The 15,481-nt window shown below is 42.3% G+C and overlaps 1 long non-coding RNA gene across 5 annotated transcripts in view; it reads right to left on the bottom strand.

Moving 5' to 3' along the window:
- LOC116151786 (uncharacterized) overlaps positions 1 to 15,481 on the bottom strand; it is a 246,893-nt gene that overhangs the window by 6,132 nt on the left and 225,280 nt on the right. For 3 of the 5 annotated variants that reach the window (XR_010382570.1, XR_010382571.1, XR_004135318.2), the window contains 2 exons: positions 7,133 to 8,109; positions 1,669 to 5,650 (listed from right to left, as the gene is read on the bottom strand). This is a non-coding gene — a long non-coding RNA (uncharacterized LOC116151786). Of the gene's footprint in view, positions 1 to 1,668; positions 5,651 to 7,132; positions 8,110 to 15,481 lie in introns of those variants that run through there. The other 2 variants (XR_004135321.2, XR_010382572.1) reach the window with 2 other exon arrangements.

Genomic DNA, 15,481 nt, shown 5'->3' with positions numbered 1-15,481 from the left:
AAACTTCGTCTTAAGAGGAGTGCCACTGACTAGTCATTGATGGCAGAATTCTTAGACCTCTCAAGTACACACACACACACACACACACACACACACACACACACACAAAGAGAGAGACAGAGAGCGAATGATCTCCTTTGAAACTCCTCAGATTTGATTCCAAGCTAGAAGAGACATTTTGGTTGGGGAGAAAGCTGGTAGCTAAATCATCACACTGTTTGGGACTTTCAGCACTTTGAAAAAAAAAAAAATGAGACTGTGCAGAGGACAATGTTTTTCTTTGCCGTGTTTCAGTTCTTTATTTTTTTTTTCCTCCCCCATAACTCAAATGACGTTGCCCTTGTACAAGGTCAAACTTTTTAGGCATTTTGTTTTCATGTCAGATTGTTAAGGAGAAATTAAAAATTCTAGATTTTGTGGCGGTCCCATATTTTAACGAAACACAGATCGAATCCCACACGCTTTTGAAACGAACATTGGTAGAAAAAAATAAATGAGTTATGACTTAGGCCATAAAACATCAGGTTGGGAAAAAAAGATTTCCCTTGTGAACATAAAGTTCATTACTGGCCAAAGATCCCCACATAAGTGGTTTAAAAGTTTCCCACTGGGGCTGAAATAGTAAGTCGTGCAAAGATGCACAGAAAAACTGGTTATTTGTTTTTCATCCTAAAATATGTTCTCTTTGCCACTTTTGACCTTAAATGGAGTTTCTACCCTTTCTGATTCGCTGTTTCTCTCGTGTTCACTGTAGGAATGTGCTAGATGGATCATACGTAACTGTGATTTTGTCTTAAACATCCGGGTGCTCTGATAGTTCTTGTATTGAGTATTCGCACACTTCGTACCCTTTCTGCCAGTATCTCTATGTCTTAAATACATGTCTCTTTAAGTATAGTTGTTTTGTTTGTTTGTTTGTCTACCCTTTCGAAGCATCACCAGGCAGTTCAGACTGCAGTGCAGTGAAGGCATCATTTTTCTCAGATTAGGTACAGTTAGCATCGATAGAATCTCAGATTCTTAGAGAGTAAGTTTATCCCCCTTGGACACCACAAGTTTACCTGTCGGTTAGACTGTCATCAGTCTGTCCCTGGGGCCCTGAGCCAGACATGGACATAGTGGCACTGCTGTTCACTGATCTATCCCATCACCCACGTGAGGCACTCAACAAACACCTGTGCAAAGGATCTGAGAGGAGCCTCTGCTGACTTCAGGGCTTCAGCGGTTGGGGAAGGTTGCTTGTGTTCCGCATGTTTTTCCTCCTCTTGGCCTAACCATCAAAGGGGCTTCTGACAGCTCTTCCGTGACCCGGTTGAGTGTCTCCTCCCCACCTGGTTGGTTACCTCCTGCTGCTTGTTTGTTCTCAAAAGGAGGGAGGAGGCTATTTTCACCCTCCTCTCCCCTTTCCCTTCTTTTTCCACTTCTCCTCTTCCTCTTGATTCTTCTAGGAGAAAGAACTTGATAGACAGACAGATGAAGGCTAGCTAGATCATTCAGGAATAGTCCCGATGGCCAGTAGTCCCGAGGCTTTGGCACTGCCGGTTGTGATACACTGAGGTCAGCTGGGAACCAGGTGGCCCCATTGTTGCCAGACCCTGGTCGGCAGGTTCACAGACCCCTTAGATTCTTAGACCCACCCCAGGGAATTTTGGTTCAGAAATACTCTGATGGAGCTTGGGAGCTGCATTTAAAAAAAAAAAAAAAAAAAAGATTCCTGGGGGATTCTGGTTCACAACTAGCTTTGCACTGACAATGTGAGCACCAGAAAGTTTTATCAAATATAATCCTAGCCCTTCACCTGCATAATGGGAGGAGTGCCCACTGCCCAGCTTCACGTAATGATACAGGATGCCTTTGAGAAACGCAGTTTAAACAACCTGCAAAAGTAAAGCTAAAAATCTAGCCTGGGAGTTGTCATTAGCTCATATTCGAAACCACACACTTAATTGCCTGGAGGGGCTAAGCGGCTCCCTTAAGTGAGAGAAGCCAAGTGAGCAGAGATCTTGCTGAAATAAAGACCCCTGGCCCCATTCCAAGGGGGCAACCATCACTCAGCCACTGAAACCAGGTAGGAGTGCGGCCCAATGTTGATAAACCATCTAAATTTTAAAGAAGAAATCCAAATGTTTATATGAAATCGCTCAGCTTTCTGATGTTGGCAATTAATGCATCTTAAAAGAAAAAAAAAAAAACCTGACTTGGTTTTGGATTCAGCCTGCAGCCTGATGGCTTGCTACCTTCGGTTTAGGCTGCTTGTGTTGAATAAGTTATTCTGAAAATTACACTTCTTTGCTTTAAATGTAAACATTTATCAGGCATTATACCAGTTAAGATGAAGTTCAGCTACTAGTAATATAAACCGAAAATGACAGTGGCTTAAAAATGATAGAGGTGTGTTTTTCTCTCACATAAAAATGTCCAAGGGTACATGACCCAGCCATACAAAGGTGGTTACGCAGTTATCCTATCTTTCTGCACTTTCCATGTTTCCGCTCACTACTCTTAGCATCTGGCTTACACTTTCAAGGTTGATTCATGGTCACAAAATGGCTGCTGGTGCTTCAACCATCACATTCAAATTCTGAACAGAAAGACAAAGGATACGGGAAAAGGGAGAAGGGTGCTTGCCTCCCAGTTGAGTGAGACCCTTTTAAAAATCTTTCCTGGAAGTCCTATCCAAAAACACCAACTTGCACGTGGACCACTTTTATGTGGAAGGAAGGATGGGACACATGGTTTGTTGAATAACCGTGATGACATATTCAACACCGGTCTATTAGCACTCTCTCCCAAAAGTGTCTGTTAGGATCCTAACATTCTGGGAATGTCCAGAACTACCAGGAACTGGAAGATTCAAGGAACAAATTTTCCCCTAGAGTTTCCAGAAGAAGCATGACCCTGGCAACACTTTGATTTCAGCCCAGTGATACTAATTTCAGATTTCTGGCCTCCAGAACTGTGAGAAACTATCTTTTTATTGTGTTATGCCACCAAGTTTGTGGTTATTTGTTACAGCAGCTATAAGAAACTCATACACCCATGAATTATTTGGCAGCACACGTCTAAGTTTCCCAATATACATCTGTTTTTTATTCTTTTTGTTCATTTCTACTTTAATTGCTTTCAATTAGAAAATCATTATTCATATGACATTTATCATTTGAAAGGTACAGACAATTCCTTTGTGACCTGTGCATAGTAAATTTTTAATAAATACCCTCTGTATACTTGAAAATAGCATATATTCTTCATTTGGGGGGTGTAGGATTGTCTCTACATTTATTAGAACAAAGTTTTTATTGCCCTGTTCATATTTTCTGTATTTTTATCAATTTGAAGTCTGCTCAATAAATCATTTTTTATATACATTAAAACATTCCAGTGAGTTCTGGGGGATTAGTCAAGTTTTCTTTATAAATATACCAGTTTTTGCTTTTTGTATTTTGAGGCTGTGTTGTTAGAAGCATACAATTTTATGACTTCTGTATTTTCTCTCCCTAACCCCCTGAGGCCCTGGTTCCATTGTCCCATACCATGAGTTTAGCCACTGAGTGAAGGTGAATTGACTCAGATCCTGATCAAAAGGCTACACCTTTACCATGTCTTTCTTCTCTAGTCTTATAGATTTGTAGCCTTGAATCCCACCCAGGCCCAGGCATTGGCCTGGCCTCCACTTCCTTTTTTTTTTTTTTTTTTTTTTTTCTTTTTTGCATGTAGTAATGCTGTCCAGGTCAAAAACTCCTGGCCAACGCTGCTTTTTTCTGAGCCTGAAGCACTTTGTATTAATTTTCCATTTGTGATCTTTAGATATATTTCTGTGGTTTTTGAGCCTCAACTATGACTTTTTCTTATCCGTTATTCTGCTACATGTTTGGAGGAATGCCTAGAGCCTTCTTGCCTGGAAGAAGGCATTGTTTAAACTAGGGATGAGTAGGGTGTTCGGTTATTTGCCACTAAATGACGTAACATTATTCTCTCCATTTTACAGATGAGAAAACTGAGCCAGAGAAGCTAAATGACCATAACAAAGCTACACAGCTCACAAGCAAAGGATCCAGAAATTCAGTTTAAGTCAACTGGCTGCAAAATCCAAGTTCTGTTGCTTTTAAAGAACATTTCTGGTAGGGGAGGGTAATAGCTCAGTGGCAGAGCACGTGCTTAGCATGTAGAAGCTCCTGGGCTAAATCCTCTACTGGAGAGAAAAAAAAAATTCTGGAATCGTAAAAAGGACAGACTTTTCCCCACAATTGACCCACTGCAACTTTGCCCCATCCTCCACCAGCCCATTCTGCCTCCTCCCTCTCTACGCCCATGATTCCAGCTTGTTTCATTGATGGCAACACCAACGCCAGATTGAATCAATATTGCCGTCTTGGGGTTTCCCGCTAATTCTTACCTTCCTGGCTTTGTCTGGATGACATGCTAGCTGTGCGCTGCCGGGGAGAGGACACAGGCTCACTGTGACTCACAGCTCCTTCATGCTGACCATCTATCCATAAAACGGACTCCGGCAAGCAGAGTGGGTTTCTTGAAAATCAGCACCTCTGCAGTATTTGACCTTCCTCTTCCAAATGTGACTGTATACCCTTCATCATCAGAGAAAATGAACACTCTCGCCTGCCTTGTTCTCCATCATTACTTTCCTCTCAGCCTCAACATTCTGCTGATTACAGTCATTTCAAAGGAATACATTTCCATTTTCTGATCCTTTTGTTTAATGTAACTGTCCCAAAATTTATACTGGGCAATGCTCTTTCTTTCGCTTCCTCTTTTTTCTTTCTCCCTCCCACTGGGCTAGATAAGAAACTGCTGGTGTATTCTTTCGCCCTTCTCTATTGGTAAGATGATATTTACCATATCGGCTGAATGAGCCAGAATGGAAGTATTCCACACCTTAAGAAATCTTCTCGTTTTCAGAGCATGCAGTCAGCAGATATGAACACAAATAAAGTTCAAATTAAATTAGCTTTCCAGTGCGTCTGTAAATGAAATAACACATCAGAGCAATTGAACACTGAAACTGTTTTCTCAGAGAGCCTTCCATGAAGCCCTTGTTTTATGGAATGTTCTCCAATTAACGGCTCCAGGAGCATATCAGACACCCCTCAAGCACAGTTTCAGATTCTCTCGGCCTCTGCTGTCTCTCAAGCTATGGTGTGATTGCTCCTGTGCAGGCACTGACCCACTTCCTGCAGGTGCCAATGCTGCACAAAGGCAGGGGACGTGGTGAGGACCTGCTAGGCACTGCGACTTGCAGAGGCTGCACAGGTGGGGAAGGGAAACTTTGACTCATGGTGATGGAAGCCAGTGGAGAACTGTTGCCCCCTCGTCCTCCCCAGTAGAAAGACCCCCGATCCATTTCCTCCAGCTCTTTGAGCTGTCTCGTGGGATCGGGCCACCAACAGCCTCAGAGGTAGCCAGATCCAGGACCCACCTGACACCGCTTTCCATCTGTCTGTGATGCGCCCTGGCCTTCACTCTGTGTCCCTGGATAATCACCCCCAGTGGAAAGCTTGCAGTTAAGCCTTGTCTTAAGTCCTGCTTTCTGGAAAACCCAGACAAAGAGTTCAAAACCATACTCACCTGGGAAACGCCATGCACTGCCTCCCATTTCTGAAAAGCCACGACGCGCATCGGCTTCTTAAAGGTTCTGAGAAATCGCACATGTAAACAAGCAAAGAAACAAAAACAGAGCAAAACAAAGCCCAAAAGGATGCTTACTGCTTGGCTTTGCTATACCAAATTTTCAAACCCGTGAAACTCATGTAGAAAATAACTCTTCAAAACTAGGTGCAAGAAACTTGCCCTGGGAAACACAAATATGGAGTGTATTGTGTTTACACTGAGGATTCAGGGCTATTTCCGAGAGTTTATTTACATGCGTACTGTAGTGGATTGGACGGTGCCCCTCCTCCCCAGAAAGACAGTCTCACGTCCTAACTCCTGGAAACTGGGACTGGGATCTTATTTAGAAAAAGGATCTTTGCTGAGGTAATTCAGCATCTGGATCTGGAGGGGAGAAAATCATCTTGGATTGGGTGGGCTGGCCCTAAACCCAATGACAGGTGTGCCTGTGAGGGAAGAAAAAGAGAACTACACAGTCAGTGAGGGGAAGGCCATGTGACCAGGGAAGCAGAGATCAAGGAACTCCTGGAACCATCTGAAGGGGAATAACCAAGGAAAGATCCCCTTCAGAGTTCGTGGAGGGAGCACGACTCTGCCGACACCTTGATTCTGGTCTTCTGGCCCTTCCAACTGGGACAGAATAAATTTCTATTGTCTTAAGCCACCAAGTTGGTGGTAATTTGTGAGGACAGCCATGGGAAAGATGTCATTGTGCTAGTGGAAAAGGCACACGGAAGGGAACTTCCTGGTCACCTGGATACCTGAATTTGGAGTCGGCTAAGTACCCAGATGTTCTCCTTGGGGGCTCGCTCTTACACAGAGAGATTCTGAAGACCAGGTTCTTCCTGAGGGCAGAAGGGAGGGGAGGAGCAGAAAAGAGGCGCCAGCACCCGGGAGACTGAGCTCTGTCTGCCCAGCACGTGAGCACAGTGCGCACAGGGGTTCTAAGTCCTGGCTCTTGGGTTTTCCACACTTGTGAAAGGCACAGAGGGGTTGCTAGATTCTCTTCCAGCTTCAGAGTTCTGGGATTGCTCAGAGGAATCCTTAAATAACAGGCTCTTCCAAAGCCTTTCAAATGGTTGTTAACATACAAAAGAAAGGAGGTAGGGGAGGGTACAGCTCAAGTGATAGAGCGCATGCTCAGCATATACAAGGTCCTGGGTTCAATCCCCAGTGCCTCCTCTAAAGATAAATAAATGAGTAAACCTAATTACCTTCCCTGCCAAAAATAAATAAATAATTTTTTTAAAAAAATACAAAAGAGAAAGGAGAGAGACGGGAGGGACCAAGCACCTGCTCAAATTATCAGGAACACGCTTCGCACATAAAAATTGCTTCAAACTTAGGCTCTTCTAAGTAAAAATGCCCAGGCAAGGCTGTCTCCTCTTCTTTTCCACTTTGATCAACTTAAACTTCGGAGGATTATGAGGACTGCAGGTGCTTTTTTAAAATGGGGTAACAGTGGTTGAATCACCCTCAGAATATTCAGACTTCACCCATTAATTACCTTCTAAAGTTTCACTTCCTTGACTTGCTTCAGAAAGATCATAGGCAACAGCCTCCATTGCAAACTTCTTTGGAAGTATTGATTTCATGAAGCTTCTGCAAAGCTGGGACTCCTGGTATCTCCTTGGTCTTTTCTGGCTGGGCTCCTAAGAACTGCAAGTTCTTGGGGACATGGGACAATTCAAATTCTGGGATACAGAGGCTCACTCATCATCAGCCTTCTTCTGAAAGTTTCCTTGTTTCTTTTTAGTGCTGTCTTTCAAACCTGTGATGAATGACTGTTTAAAGAAAGTCAAGCTGAATGTTTTTTTCCGAAGTTGAATTCTATTTTAAAAATTCACTAGGTTCATTTACTATTTTGAAGTTCCATGACAAATCAGAGGGAGTTATCTGCTTTTGAAAAGCAGTCTCTCTGGGGGCTCATCCCTTGTCTCAGAGTGAGCTGCACAAAGCAGGGTGCACCTGCACCCCCGACCTGCCTTTTCTGTCTGTTTCAAGGCTCCAGGATGCCTGAGTTCTTGCCTCGGCCAACCTGTCAGAGGCACTCGATGGAGTTCTGCAGGGCGACCTCCAGGAAACAGCAACGAGATTCTTGAAAATGTGCCAAATGGAAAACACAGTGACAGCTCTGGATTCCTTCCAGAGCCCAGAAAAGAAGCACTGCAGATACAGTCATTTCTTCACAGGGACTTGAGAAAATAAAAAAAGAAGTTACTAATGTCTCTCAAATCTTTCCACAGGGTCAGAAGTAAACAGACTTAGAAAAGAGCACATATTTCATGTGGACGTTTTCACAGGACATTTGTAGGATGTTAGAATTATGGACTTGGTCGAGTGAAGAAAGCGCGGGACAAGAAACCAGAGGGCCTGAACTGTAGTCCTGATGGGGTCGCAACGCAAGTGACCCCTGGTTGCTGGGAGCCTTGATTCCTCCTTTACAGAAGTAGGGGGGGGGAGGTAACCCACTTCTCCAGGCTCCTGTGAGGACAAAACGAAATTGACTGAAATAAATGTCTCTTGTAAAGATGCTATCTGTCATACACGTGGAACATATCACTAGGAAAGGTAAAGGATATCCAGCCATTCTTGGAAGGTTACATAATTCTCTATGAGGCAGGAAAGTGTCTTAGATGTCCAAATACTGATTTTTCTTTTTTTGAAGAAACAAGTTAATTGTGGGAGTCCTCACCTCATGAGATAGTCAAAGATGTCTGTGTGCTGTGACCCCCCCAGAGCACACAGTGACTGCAGGTTAGCACTGGAATAATTCACAGTTAAGGGACCTGTGATGATCCCATAGGATCACATCCAAAGATTAGGTTATTCAACTTGGGTGACAGGACTAAAATGTATAACCTCAGAATACTCCCAGTCACTGGAATGTTACAAGCCTACAAATGCCATCATCTTCCCCTCACCCCTTATGTTCTTGAAGGAGCTGGACGAATTTTCCCATAGAAATATGCGTAATTACGGATCTTTGTTTTTGCTCAAGAACTTGGCACGAAATGGACCATTAATATAGGCCATAAATAAAGACATCACAATTCCAAATCATTATACTTATTTAAACCAGGAACACTATATTCCAAGTGGTGGATCTTTTTTTTTTTTTTAGAAGTAAAAAAGCCCAAAACTTTTATTATTTATAAATGAAATACAAAGGTTTTCTACATAGGAAAACCCCAAAGTAGCTACATCTATATTAGAACATTTAACGAACACCTATAGCAAGTTTAGTGGATGATAAATCAATTTAGAAAATCAATTTATGCTTAGTTTTTCATACCAGCCACCAACCGTTAGAAATACTTGGTGGACGCCATCTCTGCCAGGCTCACCAGCTGAGACCGAGCTTTCCCACATCTCTGTGTGAGTTTGATGTTCGTAGGTAGAGCTGCAGGTTTGAGGGTCAGAGACACTATAGGAGGGAGCTTTGCACATCCTTTGCCAACAGACTCCATTTAAATCCTGGCTTCTCTATTTGCTACTTATGTGAATCTCGGTTTTCTCACCTCCCGTAAGATGGAGGTGACGATGTTGATTGTGACGACTCACAATATAGCTAGTTGGTTCTAATAATACATGTGAAGGTGACCTATGACTAGGGACTCTGTCACCTGGGTCAGAGAGAGCACAGGCTGTAGCCATATTACCCGGGTCTCAGCTCTTCCACTTATAAGAGCATCACCTTGAGACTCTCCAGCCTTCAGCGTCTTCATCTGTCAAGTAGGGATGATAACACACGGTTGCAGTAACAATAAAATAATACTTTATGTAAAGCTTTTAAAAATACTGCTTGGCACATGGCAAGTGCTAACTCTTACTGTATTTTCCTGTGTGCTCAGAAGAACGCTGTCTAAAAAAAGAAGGGATCTTAAAACATGACCCAGGCCAACCTCTCATTTCAGGGACGGAAACTAAGCCTAAAGTGCTTACTTTGGTCACGTAGCTAGATCACCCAGGGGCTCCTGGCTCCCAATTCAATATTTTTCCTATATACTGCTTTACTTTGTGAATATAGGTCTGTACGAAGACTCTGCTATCCTCACTGGCTAGCCAAAAGAGTCATGAATCCCATAAAACTGTATTTTTTATAGATGAGAAAAATACAACTCGGAGATTCAGAAGCTGGCTTAAAGTTGCATGGGACTGAACCATCTGAAATGAACTGATATTCACTACGGTCACTGGAGCAACCATTAACTAGGGTATAACCTGAAGCTAGCCCCTGGATCCACTCCCTTCAAATTCAAAAGTGTGCTCTGTGGATCAGAACTACCCAGGAGCTTGGTAGAAATGCAGAATCTCAGGCCCTACCCCAGACCTGACTGAATCAGAGTCCACATTTGAAAGATCTTTCTAGAAACAATCCTCTTTTTTTTTTTTTCTCATCTATAAAGGAGGCCAGAAAACAAATGAATGTCCCCTTCCAGCTCCCTACCAGCTCTAAAATGCTCTGAATTCTTTTCTCCTTACCTCTCTACTCCCAACAACCCCCCAATTTTAAAGAAATATTTGAAGGAGAAAAGAGGTTACAAAGGTCTCCTGAAGGTCAAGGTGAAGGGAAAACGGACAAGGATAAGGACAGGCATCATCAGAGATGCTGGGTTCTGGGTATCAGGAATTCTCTTTGCAGGGCTTTGTGTGAAGTTTGGGTCAAATGACTGATGGGGGCAAAGCCCTCCAACGGGAGTCGGGGAGACCCGAGTACTGGTCTCAGCTCTGTCACCAGAAGACCTGGAAAACTGTATGGTAGGAAAGCTTCAGTGACTGACCCAGTGCCCTTTTTTTCTAAAATGAAAGAATTAGCTTTCTAAATATTTTTCATTTATATTATTGGTCTGTGAGATCAGTTTTTTTAAATGACCCAATTATCTAACTTATCTGTGATTTACTGATGTGAGTTTGTAGTAGATTCTTCAGCTCTAACGCAGGACTTTGGTTGCCTGAGTAATCTCTACTCAGTTAATTTCCACCGTCTTGTGTTTAATAATTGATTGAACACATTCACTTTGGGCCTGAACCTACTTAAAAGGGCTGCCTTTTCTCACGGGTCTGCTTACAGATTTCCAGGCTTTTCCAGGCTTTTCCAGGCTGGGGGAGCACACGCAGGAGCCATCCGCCCTCCCACCCGCCCCGACCGCTCAGCTGCAAAAATGCCTGCGCAGGGACCCGCCCAAAGGCAACCAAAATGGTGAGATCAAGTAAATTCACCTTTAAGAGGCTCTCCGCTTGCTTTCCTCTGGATTTAACCCCATTTTTCTGGGTCTCCAATGAATCGTGACTACAGAACATAAGACTTCGCTTCTCAGTCCTTCCGTTCAGCCTTTGCACACAGAGCATCACGGAGCTCTTCGAGAGCATCGGGCCACGTAAAGCTTTTCCGTTCTCGTAAACACGCACGTTTTAGGAGGCTAAAGTTGACTTCGAAAGTGACAAGGAGCTACACAGAGCTTTTATTTGCCAAACACTTGCAAATCATTTTCCCTCCACAAAAGCGTTTAAAAACATCAGCAGCCTGAGCATCTCTGCCCACGGGGCGTTTCTTCCACGGACCTGGGCGGTAATTCACTGCCCCGGGGGGGACCCGCCCCTGGACCCCAGAAAGGTTGTGAATGTTTCCCGCCCTCCAGGCAACAATTTTCTAGAACTACCTGGGAGAAGCACAGGCTCTTTCACTACCTCTATGGCACAGAACCATTTCTGTGAAGGGATTTTTATTTTAAATAGGTGAGCTCAGCCAGTAAACATTAGGACTAGTGGGGTGTCTCAAAATTAAGCAGTGAAGAAAGAACAGCCTTTGGATAATAAGATGCTGGTTTTCCTTTTGTCTCTCTCTTTTCTCCTTTGGCGAACTAGGAGGTGAAAGTAGGCAACAGCCTTTTTCCGAACCAGTTCTGGTGGGAATCATACCTACGTGGGCTGGAAACAGACCCAGGAAGGCAGTGATGGTGTGGACTTCGTTTCCCTACGAAGGAAATAGAGAATTCCTCCTGCTCCCTCGCTAATCAAGACTCTGGGGAGGCTGTCATGAATTACCAAGAGAGAGTAAGATTTATTTTTATTCATAAATGGGTCAAATTCAGAGGAGGTTAAGGCAGAGTGATGGGCCAGAAGCACGTCCAAGTTTTCCCAAGCATACTGCCCCCTATTTGACTAACACAACATTCTCAAAAGCAGACGAAGAAAACAGCACACGATTTTTCTTTCAGAAAGGGAAACCTAACCCGTATCATGATCGTGTTTTAATTAAAGCATATTTCAAGCGCATATTCAGCCGAGAAACTGATCCCTTGCCGCATTAACAACATTCTCCAGGTACCAAACAGGGTGTAAGAAGAATTGCCAAGTCACTGCTTGATCATTTCTCACTCTGGAGTTGCTTTCCCAGCACTGACGGTGTCTGATTCTACAGATAAGAAAGCTGAAAATGATCTTCAAGAATGAAAAGCTTTTATGGAATTTTGTGCAACACTGTTGAACAATGGAAAAATGCAGCGGCCATAACTCGATTTTCTTTTTTTTTTTTTTTTTTACATTGAGTGGGTTAAAAGAAAATAGAAAAAGAAAAATTGTTTTTAAATATAGGAAATTTTGCAGATAAGGCCAATGGAGAACTTAAAGGATTTCCAGAAATAGATGGACGTTAATTTAAAACCTAGCAGTTAGAAAAATAAAATAAAATAATAAAAGAAAATAAAATCTAGCATTTAGTTACGTTTCATTTTTTTCAAACTTTATTTATGCTCTGCTCCTCCCTGAAGTTTTCACATACAGGGCAAATATTTGTAAAAAGCTCAAATCCCAAAGGACCCCAAACAGCTATAAGATGTCAAATAGGCAGTTTCATTTCTAGAAATCTAAATAAACTCATTTATTTCAAGGCCAGGGAAATGACAGTGGCACAAAATAACTGGCCTGCTTGCTCTCTGTACTATACGAACAAGTGTAGCTGCTCCTATACACACACACATGTCCACGCAAACGTGCACGCATCTCATTTAGCCAAAGTGCAACACTCCAAAACAAAATACAATTCAATGACTGAGAAGCAACTTAGTTTTACTTGGGGTTGGGAGAAAAGAAAAAATACAATCAGGTCTTAGATGCCAAAGCTAGTAAAAAAGAAGAGATGCTGTGGTCAAGAATCTTTATCTCCCTCCCTGCATAGGTTTAGAAAGTCTCCCACGTCCGTCTCCCATAATATGACAACATGAGAACTCTTCATAGGGAAGCCCTCACAGTGTTCCTCAATTTCACATAGGTTTCATTTTCATTCATTGAAGCCTTAAATATTTTCACATATACAAATCTTAAGTGTACAACCCAATGAATTTTCTTCTGAATACCACCCATATCAAGATATAAAATATTTCTGTCTTCTCAGATATTTCCCATGTGCCCAGACCAGTCAATACAGCTCCTCACAGAAGTCCCTACTAGGAGGTTTTCAGTTTCACTTATATAACAACAGGATAGGAACAAAGATTTCTGAAAATCTGTAGGCCATTTGCTCTCCATGTCTCCAGCATGGATTAGTGTCCCAGTCCTACCAACAGTTCACATATTCACTTCAACAAACATTCATTGAGCACTCACTATGTGGCGGTCACTAGGTTAGATGCTTGGGATAAATCAGTGTACAAAATAAATAAAGATCTCTCTCCCCATGGATGTTATAGACTAGTGGGCATAGATAACAATAAACAAGAAATATAATACGTTAGTAAATCATAGAGTATGTTAGAAGATGTAAGTACTATTTAAAATTTTAAAAAAGCAACAGTAGAACAAGGCGAGAGAGGTCATAAGTTCTGAGAGGGGTTAGCAGGCATCTGGTCCTGTCCAAGACATCCATAAAACATTTGGTCCACGCCGAAAGTCCTTGATATTTGGTTGTATCCAAAATGTCTATGAGCATATTTGGTTCATGCCAAATGGTTTTGGACAGGACCAAACATCAAGGACCAAATGTCTCATAGATATGTTGGAAATAACAAAATATCTATGACATTTTGGTGTGGACCAAATGTCTTACCAACTGTGGGGGCAGGACCAAATGTCCTACACGGCTAAGAGGTAGTAAGAATGAGATACAATAGTAAATAGTAAATAGGATGGTCAGAGTGAGCTTTCCTGAGAAAGGAAAGCAAAGACTTAAGGACATGTAGGAGTTAACTGTGTGAATCTCTCAGGAAATATAGTTTCAGATGGAGGATGGCCAGTGCAAAGGCCCTGAGGTGAGAGTGGATTAGAAAGTCTGAAGAACAGCAAGGAGGCCAGTCTAGCCAGATCACAGTAAATGACAGTGACAATGAGGTCAGAGCTAATGGTGGCTTAGATCATGTTGGTAAGAACTCTGGCTTTTAATGAAATGGGAATCCATTGCCGAGTTTTGAGAAGAGAAAGGGTATGATCTAATTTACATTGAAAAGTTTCACTCTGGCCATTGTGTTGAGGATTGACTGCAGGGAGCAAGTGGAAATGGAATGAGAGGAGTTGGAAGCTACTGTAATAATCCACATGAAGGAAAAGCCAGGTTCACATCAGAGTACCAACAAAAGAAAGTGGTAAGAAATGATCCTACTCAACTTATATTTTGAAGTAAGACTTTCAAGAATTCCCTAATGTGTTTGGATATGGAGTGTAGGAGAGAAAAAAAGAAGCTGGGAGTATGCCAAGCATTCTCTGTTGGTATCCATCACCACTCCTGTCTTTCTAAGCTTTGCTCTGGATTCCAGGGGCAGGAAACTACATTTCCAAGATTCCTTTGCTGCCAGAGTTCCAATCCAGAGTCTAGCTCTAGCTGTAGCAGCAGCAACAGAAGACCAGGGACTCCCTTAGGGGCTGTTTGCTTTTTGATCACACCTTCCTCCTTCCCCTCCAACTGAGCAAAATCTGCAGGAGAGCAGACAGTGTGTCTATCTTGCCAAGATCTCCTATCACCTGGACTGGAGCTGTGCCTAGCACACAGCAGGAACCCTACTAGGATTTTTTGGAGGAAAAAAATAAAGTGACTCCTGTCTACTGATCATGAGGTCCTTATTGAGAGAATGAAAGAGCTGCGCTAGATCAGTGGCTCTCAAAGTGGGTAAGCAGCACGAGTATTTCCTGGGAACTTGTAAGGAATGTAGATTCCCGGGCCCCACCCAACACCTGCCACATCTGAGACTCTGGGGTGTGTCCCTGTGATCTGACATTTAGCAGCCCTGCAGGTGCCTGACTGTGCACCAGAATTTTAAGACCCCTGCACCAGACCATCTCCAAAGCCTCTCTTTCCTTCATATTTAATTTTTTTTAGCTGTTTTAGTAACAAAAGTATTTCACATAGAGAAATGAGAATAGAAAATAATAAAATGAATTGCCATGCCCAATGACTCAATTTAACAAACCTTAATATTATGTCATATTTATTTTTAAATATTTAAAAATATATTTCAAATATACTCAAGTTTACAGAGTATGACTTTTTCCCAGTGCCCTGCTCCTCCCATCCTCTCCAGAGGGAAGCCACAGTAATTAACCCCATGCTCATTATTTCTAAATGATTTCCCAAAATACTTGTATAAATTTACATTCCCATTAACAGGGCATAAAACCCCATTTCTCCATATACTTTCAACATTTGGTCTTGTCAGAGATTTTAGGTCTTGCCAATTGATGGACAAGAAACATTACTGGGATATTAATTTGTATTTCTCTAGTAACTAATGGCACTAAACTTCTGTTTGTTAACCACTTAGGTTTCCTTTTTATGTCAATACTTATTCTCTATTAGCTATGTGGTTGTAAATATCTTCTCCAAGAATACAAATTTTTCCCTTGTATTTCTGATGGCTTTTATTAC

This window comes from Camelus dromedarius, chromosome 10, assembly GCF_036321535.1.
Source record: "Camelus dromedarius isolate mCamDro1 chromosome 10, mCamDro1.pat, whole genome shotgun sequence".
NCBI lineage: Eukaryota > Metazoa > Chordata > Mammalia > Artiodactyla > Camelidae > Camelus > Camelus dromedarius.
This window is presented reverse-complemented; position numbering and strand designations above follow the sequence as displayed.